Consider the following 13216-nt stretch of genomic DNA (forward strand, 5'->3'; position numbering starts at 1 on the left):
TTTAAATACCAAAATTCAAACTATAACATTTGAATACGAGTATCAAAACCTCATCAGTTGAATACCAAAACCAAAACTACAACATCTGAATACAAAAATCAAAACCCAAACCACTAAATTTGAATATCAAAACTAAAATCCAAACGACAACATTGATATAATAGTACTAAAATTATAAACATAACCATATCATTTGAATGTCAAAATTAAAACCAAAACCACAAACCGTTGAATACCACAACTAAACCTATAGTCAAAATTAAAACTACAACATTTGAATACCATTAATAAAACCTCATAAGTTGAATACCAAAATGAAAACTACAACATTTGAATACTAAAACTAAAATGCTGAGCAAAACATTTGAATAACAGTACCAAAATAATAAACAGAACCTGGTCATTAGAATGCCAAAATTAAAATCAAAACCACGAACAGTTGAATACAACAAGTAAAACAATAACCAAAATCACTATTTGAATATCAAAACTAAAACCAAAACCAAAACCATACATACATAAAATCACACACATACATAGATTCTAAAGTATAAATATCAAAATCATATAGTGTAAATTAAATCACTGCTTCAGAGAACCACAATATTTGATCTTCCTAATAACTTTGGGATAATTGGAAGATGAATTTAAACTTAAATAGAGAAATGAAAGAAAATAATTGCCAAGACTTTCCATACAAACAACTATGAATAAATCATCATCATCAGAAGAAGAAGAACAAGAAGAACAATAATAATAAAAAGAAGAATAAGAAGAGGAGAATCATAACTTGATTGTTGCTACTGGCAGATGGTCGATTGATTGGTTGGATATCTTTTAGTTTTGGTTGAGCAAAAGTTTCTTCCAACATGTCAGTATCCAATTGAAGTCCAAGGTACATACGATTAAGGTGTTTAAGTATGTCAACTGTAACCTCATAGCGTATGCTTTTTTTTGAATTTCATACTTTTTCACCATCGTATCTTCCAATTCATCCATCTTTTTTTGCATCTCATTGGTATTAGGTACGGAGGACTCACCACTTTTCTTCCATTTCAGAGTAGTTTTATTAATTCCATGCCTATACAATCTCAAAAATCCTGGATGTTCAGGTCCCATGACAGTGGTAAAAGCATCAATAGATTCTTCGCCTTCTTCACTTTGCTAACTTTGAATTTTTTCTATTTCAACCTACAAATTAAGCTCAAATGAATTGAATTGAAGTTAATCAATATATATATATAAAAGATAAATAATATCAAAATATAGATGATTAATATAATTTTAGTAATCGTATCCTGATCAGTGTCCTTGTATACTTGATCAGGTTTCCTTGATCTTGTAACCACAAAGAGTTCCTTTTGTTATACTTCACCATAAGTTCCCTTCTCTTTTTCCTAATTACATAAAATTTAGAATCAATAAAAATTTAATGAAGCAGATCATAATTAATGATTTAAGAAGAGAACAGATCAAGTTGTCACGTATCACAGCAAAACTTCTTTTACCAGCAGTATGTGAATTCTCTAATTTTTTTGATTCTTTGCATTTGTTTCACATATTTTCTGTAAATGGAATTGTTATTAAATGAACTTAATCAAAAAAAAAGCAAGAACAAAAGAGTTAGTCGAGTCGCTAAGAATATAAATAATCCGAGTGATCCTTTTTTCGATCACAATGATCATAGGAAATAGTGTTCCTTCAATTCTGAAATTGCATTGCAGGATATGCATAAAATAGAATCAACTTAAAGTATGCATAATTCATATCTTACTTTAAATTCGTCACTAGCCCAATACTTGAGAAGATCCCTGAAATCATAATCTGAAACTTCATCAGGTTTGTTTGTCAATCGAAGAGCGTCCGTTGCAAATTGTATATAGTGCTTCCTATATATAAGTAGTTCTTGTACTTTCTCCAAGCAGACTAAATTCCTTCTAAAACCCACAATTTTCCAGCTTCAGGAATTTTGTATTTCTCCTACAAATTGTTCCTTGGATTATTAATATAGAAACTACAAATTATTCGTAACTAAGATTATTGAAAAGAAAAGGAAACCAGGATATATTCCCACAAATCTTTTTTAGTATCCAAATTAATCCACTTATGTATATGGAGAGGACAAAGCATTGCATTTCTTGCCAAAGTTCAAAAAAAGCTACCAAGCTCTGCTAGCACTGCTGCAGTAGAATCGACTGGTTGATTAATATTCAGAACAGTGACTTTACGGTCTTTTCGAGCATGTACATGTGTCATTACTGTACCTCCTCTCCTTTTATTTTGGCTCCAAGAACCTACAAATTCAACAATTTTAAGCAACATATTAAACAACAATTCAAATTGATTCAATAGTAAAAAGTATACTTATATGTTCTTGCCTTGCTCTACGGATAAATCATTTTCTCATGAAACTAGTGGTTCTTCTTGTTCTTGGCCCTACACATCTTCTCCTTCTAGAGTAGGAAAATATCTTGGCTCTTATTGAATTTGTTGCTCGGCAACTTCTGTTCTAACAGAGGAAGAATTCATAATCACTTGTTGTAGTTATGCCTAACCAGCTTGTGATTTTAGAGCACTAGAATTTCAAGTAACTCACTAAACTAGTTCCTACACTGCTTGTGCTTCAATAGTGGAGGATTTTTGAACACTTGTGAAGTTGGTTCCTTCCCAACCTGTGCTTTTGCAGTAGTACAATTCTAAGAATTTTATTGCACTTATTTTTGTATACCTTGTGCTATCAGAAACTTAGATTTTTGAGGCATTTGTTCTTTTTAAGTGGAAGTATTTCAAGGAGACTTTCGAGGCAACAATTCCTATACAGCTTGTGAATTTGGAGTGGAAGTCTTTTGAGGAGACTTTCAAGGCACCAGTTCCTCTAAAGCTTTTGAAATAAATCAAAACAATAGTTCTGAAGCAGAATATGCTCAACAACGGGCTTTGTTCTCTATGATGAAGACCATTTGCATTCCATGATTGTAAGACTTCCAACTGCCATGTACTTTTTCTTTGCCTTCACATTTTTGTTTTTCTTCGGACTCATGAATACACAATGTAGCAAAAGAACACTACATATAAACATTGCATCACCTTACTAATTAAAAGAGTTGTAGAAAAATCAGGCACCAAACACATATTGAAATAACTACATCAAGAACATGGCCAGTATAGTTTAGGAAATAAACATTTAAACATACAAACAATAGAGTATTTTATTATTCAAAACAACTAAAAATATTATCAAAATTCTAAGTTAAATAGATAGAATTAATAAGGAGCATCAGGTATCAACAAAAGTGTACAAGCAACAAGGTCATAATCTATAGCCAATTAGACAAACAAAATCAACAAAAGTCATGTCTATTATGGAATACCAAAATATTCCAGTTAAACAAATTTACTAGGCATCTGTCATTTAGACGAATGTTTAAAGTAGCTATAAAAGTTCTAAATTTCTTATTTAATCATCCGCTTCCATCCAATCCCAATCAGTATCATCATAATCATCCTCCTCTTTTGATGTTACCAAAGTTGTATCTTCTAAGAATTGTGCATCAGGGGGCATATGAACAACATCAACAAGGATATCCTCTCTCGACCATCTAATGTCAACATCGAGTGTTGTGTTTGATGAACCAATGTCTTCAATAAGGTCCCTCCAAAATGTATCTCCTATGTTAGGACAATTTTCTTCCACCAAGTCATACGCCAACACAAAAGGTCATTTGTACTACGTAATCTGTTGAAGTACACACGAGTCAACCCGAATTCTTCTTTATCATTATGATACCAAGCACATCTAAATAGTTCAATAGTAAAACAAGCATAATAATCAAGCTCGATAATATCTTGAATATCATCATAATAGATAACCTATCCATCAATGGGATTCAATCTCAGGCACTAGCAAAATTATTAGTTGTCGCAGCCAAAGACACTCCACTCTTTTGAGACTTCCCTATGGAATCCAGTTATTTTATATGGAATCGGTATTCATTAATGAAATAGGTAGTATTTTTTCTAGGTACCACACTATTATGACCTTTAGCTAGCCCCCTTAATTGATTAGGCACTTCAACTATTTCAACCTTCTCTTTGAACCAGATTCCAAATTCCTGTCTGTGAGTTCTTGCTCTTGTCCATGCATTTTTTCCAATAGTACTGTCAATTAAAGCTTTATATTCCTTGTAATTATAATTCAACCATTAAGCATTTATAACTAAAGTTTACAGTACCTTAATAGTAACAAAATAAATCAAGTTCAAAATATAAAGAATTACTTGATAAAATCCTTGACTTGTTCATGTCCGGTGTTGAACAATACATATAGATGTGCTTTAGAAGATAGCTGTTGATTCATTTTCAAAGACTCTCCTTTTGTTTTCTTCTAATTTCCAACTAGATGACCAAGCTTCAAGAATACAGTTGATACATCATCTTCCTCTTCTTCAAAATCTTCATTATACTCCATTTGGTATCTGTTGAATTTTGTTTTTACTACATCATATAAGTATCTAGAACCAAAGGTCAAAAACTCTTTTGTAATAAACCCATCTAATATTGAACCTTCTGAATTATACCGATTACGAACATGGTCCTTAAATTCACACAGTTCTCTCTCTATGGGCTACATATAAAGAAGATGATTTGGACCCCCAATCTAATTTTATCTACCAAATGAATAGGCAAATGTTCCATTATATCAGAAAAGGTTGGAGGAAATAACTTTTCGAACTCACATTCAATTTTTATGAATTCAGCTTGCAATCCCTCTAGATATTCTCTCTTTATTACCTTACCGTATATGGCTTTAAAGAAGTTCGCCAACCTAATCAAAACAGCAACAACATTCTTAGATAATTATTTACGAACTGCAATCTGCAGCAAGTAATGCATCATAATATATGCATCATGGCTCTTATAATCTGATATCTTTATTTTTTCTACATATACATGGTTTGATATTTTCGAGGCACACCTTTTTGGTAGTTTGGCATTTTTAAAAATTGTGCAGAATATAGTTTTTTCTTCTAGTTTAATGGAAAAATAAGATTTAGCTAAGTATACTTTTCCATTTGTATTATCTTTTACGGGATGCAGCTCCTTCGTTATCCCCATTACTTGCAAGTCATATCGAGACTTAATATGATCCTTTGAATTTCTTAATACATCTAGTAAAGTTGCAAGCAAACTATCAAAAAAGTTTTTCTCAACATGCATTACATCTAGATTGCGCCTCAACTTATTGGTAGCCCAATGTGTTAATTGAAAGAAGACAGATCTTTTTTTCCATGAACCCTCAGTAGTCCTACATCTTTTCTTTTGGCCCTTTCCAAAAATATTATTGAAATTCTGTACCTTTTCAACCACTTCTCTTCTTGACAAAGGTGTGGGTGCGGGTCTATGATTCTCCGCATCATTAAAGGATTTCTTGTTTCTTTGATATGGATGATTAGGAGGAAAAAATGTCTAGTGACTCAAGTAACACATATTTTGACTATACTTTAGATATTGAGAGGATGTGTTATAGTTGCAAGTTGGACATGCTAATCTTCCCTTAGTGCTCCATTCGGACAGCATTCCTAATGCTGGAAAATCGCTAACTGTCCATAATAAGGCTACACACATTTGAAATATTTATTTTGTATGGGCATCATATTTTTCTGCTCTAATTTCCCATAGCTCATTCAACTCATCAATTAATGGTTCTAGGTACACAACAATATCATTTTTGGAAGAGGATGGACATGGAATGATCATTGACAACATTATGCACTCTAGCTTCATGCAAATCCGCGATGACAGATTATAATTCATCGACATAACATGCCATGTGCTATGGAAAATCCTCATGGTATGAAATGGATTTAATCTATCACTTGAAAGAGCCAATCTGACATTTTGAGGATCATTCGAGATGGATAGATGCAAAGAGTCAAAATCTTTCCAACCTTCTCCCATTAGCAGGGTGTCATAAATTACCATCGTTAGGTCGTTCACTATCATATCATCTAATCAGAGAAGCAGTTTCATAGTGCATGAATGGTCCTTAAAGCCTAGGCTTCAAAGGAAAATATATGAAAACATTAGATGGTATTTTAGATTTTTCAGTAGTCAATCCATCAATAATATTTGACCATCTAAAAGACCCATACAAAGAGCAATTATCAGCATCTACATTGTCTTTCCAAAAGATCATACAATCATTAAGACACATATGTATTTTTTTCATAACTGAGACGTAAATCTTTTATCATTTGTTTAGTCTTACTGAAAGACTCAGGCAGTTGAGCAAATGGAAATACCTCTTTCAATAAGTCTAGAGATATGAAAAGGCCACATTACTCAACCTATGCATAGTTTTAACAAAGTATAATCGAATCACGAAACTCAACTTGTTGAATTTTGCACACCCTGAGTATAACTCCTTTTCCTCTTCTTCAACTAATCTAAAAACATTTTTGCCTCTTCAGATAGTCCTTCTCTCACCAATTCTTCATGCTCTACATTATCTTCTATATTTCAAAATATCTCATGAAGAAGTCCATCAATATCATCGTGACTGTTACAAGTTTCGTCATTAGTGCTGCTTGAATGAGGTGTACTTATAGATATTCTTTCGTCACTAGAAATCCACCTCTTGTATCCTATAACAAATCCTTTTGCAAATAAGTGATCCTCTACAACATTTCTAAAATGCCAATAGCGATTCTTACAAGCATCACATGGGCATAATATCTATTGTCCTTGAGAACCTTTATCAAATTCCCTATCAAGAAAATCCTCACTCCATTGATGAACTCACTATTGCTTCTTCTTAGATTCATCCAACTTCTATCTAAAATACTTATTGACACCTATGTGCCACAAGAAATCAAATAAATTAACCAAAAAACATTAAAGATAATAATCTTAAGTAGCTAAACAATACATCAGAACAATCCAACTAGACAATCATATCTCAAACTACACTATGCATTTTAAGATTTAATGCAAGAACAATAGCAAGCACTTCACACTATTACTATTATGATAACCCAAAAACAAGCTAGAATAATAACTAGGAAATAATTTTGGACATACTCCTAACTAATAAAACAAAAACTAAGAACCATTGATGTCCTTTATATGAGACATAAAGTAAAATATTTTATTATTGTTCAATTAAAAGTAAAAATAGATTCAAATTAAAAAAAGTTAAAGCCGCAACTACTACTTGATAGACTATTTCTATTATTTCTTGTTTAACATTCATATACCTAAAATTAGGTCTGATTAACACATCAACACATTTACTAATAACTCATTTAGGTTCAACAAACAGAATCATTTCAAATTTAATTTAACTTTACAAAAAATAATGAAACTCAAATCAAATCATGACACATAAATTCTTATTTTAATAAATCATTTCTTAGTACTTCAACATTTAAAAAATTATAAATTTGGTTCAAAGTAATCAATTTCACAAATCTATTATCAAGAAAAAAGAAAAACAAAGTAAAAACACACTACCAGATTTATTAAAACCAAATGCAATAGGAAATCCAACATCAATATTACATTGAACAATCTACCGAAAAAGATTCTAAAATTTAGACCACAAACAGTAGCTACTACAACACTTACAACACAAAAATATTACATTTATACTGTAACTAACAACAAAAACTTAACACAAATACACAGATTCAACTAAATAATTACAACACACATCTTCTACTACCAGCAAAATCCAACAATTTTACTAACCCTAAAAAAGACCACTCACAGTTTTAACTTATTAGCACATGCAATAATAGAATCTGACTATTTCACTAACCCCATGCAAAAAAAAGTTAGAGAGCAGAAAACATATTAAAGAAAAATACCTTAAATAATCAAACTTCTTGAAGAAATCTTAGTCCAACTCCAGTCACAAACAGAAACACCAATAGATCTAATAGATGTAGCTAAAATCACAAAAACCAACTAAAATCACACAATCCCTCAAAGATATGAGAGATCTTTGAAGATTTTAGTTCATAATTTTTAATATGATGTTAGATTAGTGCAAAATCTGAGATAATTACATCCGATTTGTAGTGGCACCTACGTCTAATTTGTGAGAGAAGAGAAAAGTTTAGAGAGAAGAGAGAGCATGCAGTCTTATTTTTGTGTGAAATATTGTTTCTAAAAAAATATATTCTTTGTATTTTGTATATATGTTGTTTCTAAACTGAGTGTATAGAAACAAAGAAATATAAAAGAAAATTAATGATATTTGGTGGGTGATGAAAAATATTGAGGGAAAATGTTGGAGGAAAATATAAATAATTAATGAACCGTTCCAATACAACTTAATTTTCAGATACCTGTTATCATAGATGACTTTTTAAAATACTGTTGCTATATCTTATACTATTGCAATGGTCATATTATAAAGGCAACGGTCATGTGGCTAACTCCTGTCAATGACAACAAAATCTTTTAGCGACGGTCATAAAAGTTGCACTAGAGAGGTTATAGCAATAGTTTAGAGACTCAGTACATAGAAAAGTAGTATGACAACAAAGTCGTACTATTTTTGATGAGTCATAGACATGAATCGTAATGAAAGTTTAAGAGACTCAGCCCATAGGGTTTCTCAGACCCCACAGGATGAGTCCTTTCTACGAATCATAGAAGAGTCTACCACTCATATAGATGATTCATGGTAAAAGTCCTTAGGGTCTTCTCAGACCCTGCAAGATAAGTCATTTGTACGACTTGTCAACCCTTCTACAAATCATGAGGATGGTTCGTAGGGTCTTATGACAAGATTTCAAAGAGGATTACTAAGGTCTTTTCCCATGTTTTATAATAAAAGTATGGATGTTTTGGGACAAAGTCTACCCTATAAAATGACCCTAAACCTTTCCAAACCCCTCATTCTCAGACTTATACTCAAACTCACAAAAACCTTCCTTCCCAAAGTTTCTCTCTGGGTCTTCTCAATCTCACCAAAGTCTAGGATTTACCAAGATCTTTAAGTCTCCATTTTCAAGCTTTTATTAGTTCTTTATTCTCCAAGGTATGTGTATCTCAATCATGGGTCTTTTTCCCATCATGCCCAAACCCTTTTTCAATCATTTCATTAATTTAATGTTATGGAAATTGCATGGGCTCTTACCCTTTGATCTCACACTATATACAATATTAGGTGATTGTATTTGGTACCTAATGACTCTTAATTTCCTGAAATTAGTACTCACAAAGAATTTCTTGTACTAATCACGATAGGGTTTTGAATGTTATGGTAGGTTGATTTAATTACAAGGCCAAATTGTTTGATTTTAAAGTTCTTATGCTTGGTTTAGCTAAATTGCAAGTTTCAAAGTTGTTTTACACAAAACCTACCTAAGATGTCTTATTTTCAATGAATTGTGACTTGAATGAAAAATGTGTCGAATGAAGATTTATGAAAGGTACAAGCATGATTGCAAAGGTTCTTCTATGAATGAATTATTGAATAAATGATTATGCAATGATGGATTCTACTTGTGAAAGACCAATTCTCACTTGAGTGAATCAAAGAAGTGTTTTTCATGAGCTATTCTATCGAATAATGTTTTGATGGTCTATAGTTATTAAATGATTATGTTCTTATGGTATATGAACTATTCCATGGGATTTGACTTAGCACTGAATGAGGCTTGTGGGGTTTGATAAGCAAATCCTAGATGAAATCTCTTGTTTCTTCAACTATGTGCCAACATAGGAGTCATTGTAGGCTATCCTAGTGGATCCACAAATAGCCCTAAATATTAAAGAAATAAATGAAGTCTGATCGAGTTGTACCCGACTAGTAGTCTTCTTGTGCCAACGCAGGGGTTTATGTTTGATTCTATGTAATAGCTCACGTGGTATTAGATGTCGGTTAGAGTCATCTTCCTATAAAAAGAACATGTCTAATGTTATTCGTATTGATTACTTATGCATATATCTACTTGTGTACTTTATCTTATAATGCTTTAATGTTTTTATTGAATTGCATGCCTACATACTTAGTATCATACTCTTTTGCCTACATGATATCACCATGTAGGGACGGGCATTGCTCCACATTCACCTCCATGTGGCTAGTTGGATTCTTTGAAGGCTACTATTTTGGTGAGTTCCTATATTTTGGGAAAAATATTCCTTACCCTTTCTAGCTTATATTATGTAAAGTCTTTTGGATAGGTTTCATGGAACTTATTTCTATTTCAATTGAGAGTTAGCTAGGGACATGTCTTAGCCCCCGCCAAGTCTAATAGTAGAGTTCATGCTCACAAATGCTTGCTTTAAAATTCAAATATACTCTCGATGCACATATTAGAATACCCTCACATCAAAGATGTGATTCTATGCTCTAAAGAAGCCATTCAAAGACTGTAATAATGGAATCAAACACAACTCTCACACTCACAAGGAAAAAAACATGCATAACTTCACCCATAGGCTTGCCCGTATTTTTTAACGAACAGATCATTTGGATTATGCAAGATCAAAAAGGTCTTTTAAGGCTTATAATGGGGATGAGGGCATGGTATGATAATTTAGGTTTAGTGACTCTTCCTTCTTGAAGCATGGATCAATTTTATTTCTCTCCCTTTTCTTTCATTTGTCAAGCTCACAAATCACCATTTTACCATTCGTAGCACACCAAAATCATTGACATATTCCATTTGATACCCCATTTATTTCCAAACTGAAACACCACAAGACTTTATTTATTTATTTTCCTTTTTCAAGTCTTTTCTTTTCTTTTCTCTTTTTTATAAGGAGGAGTTTCATTTTTCCTACTATCATGTACCCAAAAGTAATTTTCAAGAACCTTTCATCCTGATTCTTTCCTTCTCTTTACCACATCCCCAACATAGCCTTTTGGTTTAAGTTGGCTATCCTAAACACTAAATACTCCACGAAGGTTATAGGTGGGAAGGACAATGGAATTTCGAAAAATGGTTGAACGATCGGATTCTTATATCATCCAAAGAAAAGGGTAGGCTCAAAAGGGTGCCAAACTAGGTTCACTCGCTCACAAGGCAGTCACAAGATGGTATGTCAATTAGTTTCACTCTCAAAAATCATACCTAAAATCATTCTATTCAATCGCTAATTCTAATTGGACCAATGGGGCAAGTTTTAGGCAAGCTCATGCATATATTTCAAGTAAGCCTCAACACACATGGCATTCCAACACGGACATCAAAAATAATTCTATAAATTAACCTCACTGCAGCAATCATTATAAAACTCAAAATTGATATTTAACTAGTCATAATGATATGCCAAGAGTTCATAGAAGACTTATGTAGCCTCTTTTGCCTCGTTGGACTCATAAAAATATATGATTCATCAAGAGCACTGTTGATTTCTTCGATATTGATCAAACCAAATCACGAATGTACAAGTGAATACTAGACACAATTATAGCAATTTAAGAGGGAGAGCAAGTGATAAGTTTAAAACCAAATTATACAACCCATCAAAATGTTAAGATATCAAAATAACAAATTAACCAGGTCCTATTTCCAACCCACTGAATTGTCAAGACATCAAAATAACAAAATAACCACGTCATATTTACAACCCAAAATGTCAGAACATCAAAATACCCAAAAGTAAATTATTAAGTATCTAAGGTACCCCCACCTTACCCAAAAGAAAAAAAAGTAGTGTCCTTAATGCAAAAATAAAACATAAAAGTAAATGAGAATTAGATATAAGGATCCCCCTGTTAGGATAAGCTTGAGGAGATCGCTGGACCGTAGATGCGTACTCAACTGCGGCATCAGTGCTCATTGTCTCTCTATGAAAGACATGATGTGGCTTAACGGGAAATGGATCCAAAGTGAATGAGAAACAACTACTTAGAGCTAAATATCCTCCAAATCAGCAATTCCCCCATTGTGTCCTTAGTCTGATGCTTAGTCTAAAGCAATTCCTCTTAATCATCCAAATAAGCATCAGCATAAAATCCAGCCGTACAAGCCTGAGGGGCTCAGAATTATCAACACCGTGGACTAGAGGAACATTTGAACTTAGATTCTCGGGGGCGTTAAGACCACCCTAAAGCATAGAAATGTCTATGGACCTAAGCTTATCCACATCTCTCCTCAAATTCTTAATATCAGCATATATGGCTTCCAAATTAGTAGCCCTTGTTTTTCTTCTGCACATCTACTCGAGCGGTGAGAGTAACTAATTGTATTGAAAACTCACTCAAAGTAGAACGATGTCCCTCCACCTCTTCCTGTATAGGGGAAATGGCAACCTTAATAGCTTCACTAATCATTGTGGAGACATTAACCTAAAGTATCGAAGCCCTCACATCCGCTGAGTCGGCAAGGTTTCCCACTAGTAAAGCATGGAATGTGTAAGTTAATGTGAGGATGTGGTAGTATTTGTAGGGACTACAAAAGTAGAAGTAGTAGTAGATGTACCTGGCAAAGTAGGTGCAGGAGGTGTAGTGCCTGCTTCCAGAGACTCCATATCTACTACCGGTATCGATCTCCTCTGGCCTTAACATCTCTCAAATAGTTTGCCTCAATATGATAAATGTCACTAGATGAAGAAGGGGCCAAAAAAATATCAGTCACATCAATAAACGGGACCCATCATTTACAAAGATCACTAATTTGTATAGGGAATGGCAACAAAGTCTACTATTATTATCCCTCAATAAAATATATAGCAAGATGATTGAACCCAATTTCAATCTTTATTGATCAATGATACTCCCCAATAATTCCACCTTGGGATTGCGAAAGATCAACTAATTTTGTGAAGGCATGAGTATGCTGCAGATGAATCTAAACTAGTATGGTGCTGCAATGTTGGCGTCCTTCTTCTCTATCATACCTCCATCCTCAATCCATGGAGGATTAATTTCTTAAATTAGTTCTTCCAACCAATTCTTAAGTTATCCAATGTGCTATATTTAATTTTATCTGCCAACAAATGATGAATACAGATGGTGAACCCTAATGCCTTATTGATATCCATTTCACTGCACTTAACTTCTTTTCCATGAACTGTCATAACTTCAATAAGTCCCATTATGTTGGCTATCTTTTTCTCTTTCGGAAGCAACTTGCCGTAATCTTCATAGAACTCAAGACCCCAAGCCGAGACATAAGGTATCTGAGCTCTAGTGAACCACTCGAAGTAGTGAAAGTGGATTGTCCTCCAAATCTCTGGGTACCTAGGACTA

At 33.1% G+C, this 13216-nt stretch overlaps 1 pseudogene; it reads right to left on the minus strand.

Moving 5' to 3' along the window:
• Nucleotides 1-343: 343 nt before the first annotated feature.
• Nucleotides 344-12495, minus strand: LOC129894744 (uncharacterized; annotated as a pseudogene).
• Nucleotides 12496-13216: the final 721 nt, after the last annotated feature.

Source organism: Solanum dulcamara, chromosome 7 (genome assembly GCF_947179165.1).
Source record: "Solanum dulcamara chromosome 7, daSolDulc1.2, whole genome shotgun sequence".
NCBI lineage: Eukaryota > Viridiplantae > Streptophyta > Magnoliopsida > Solanales > Solanaceae > Solanum > Solanum dulcamara.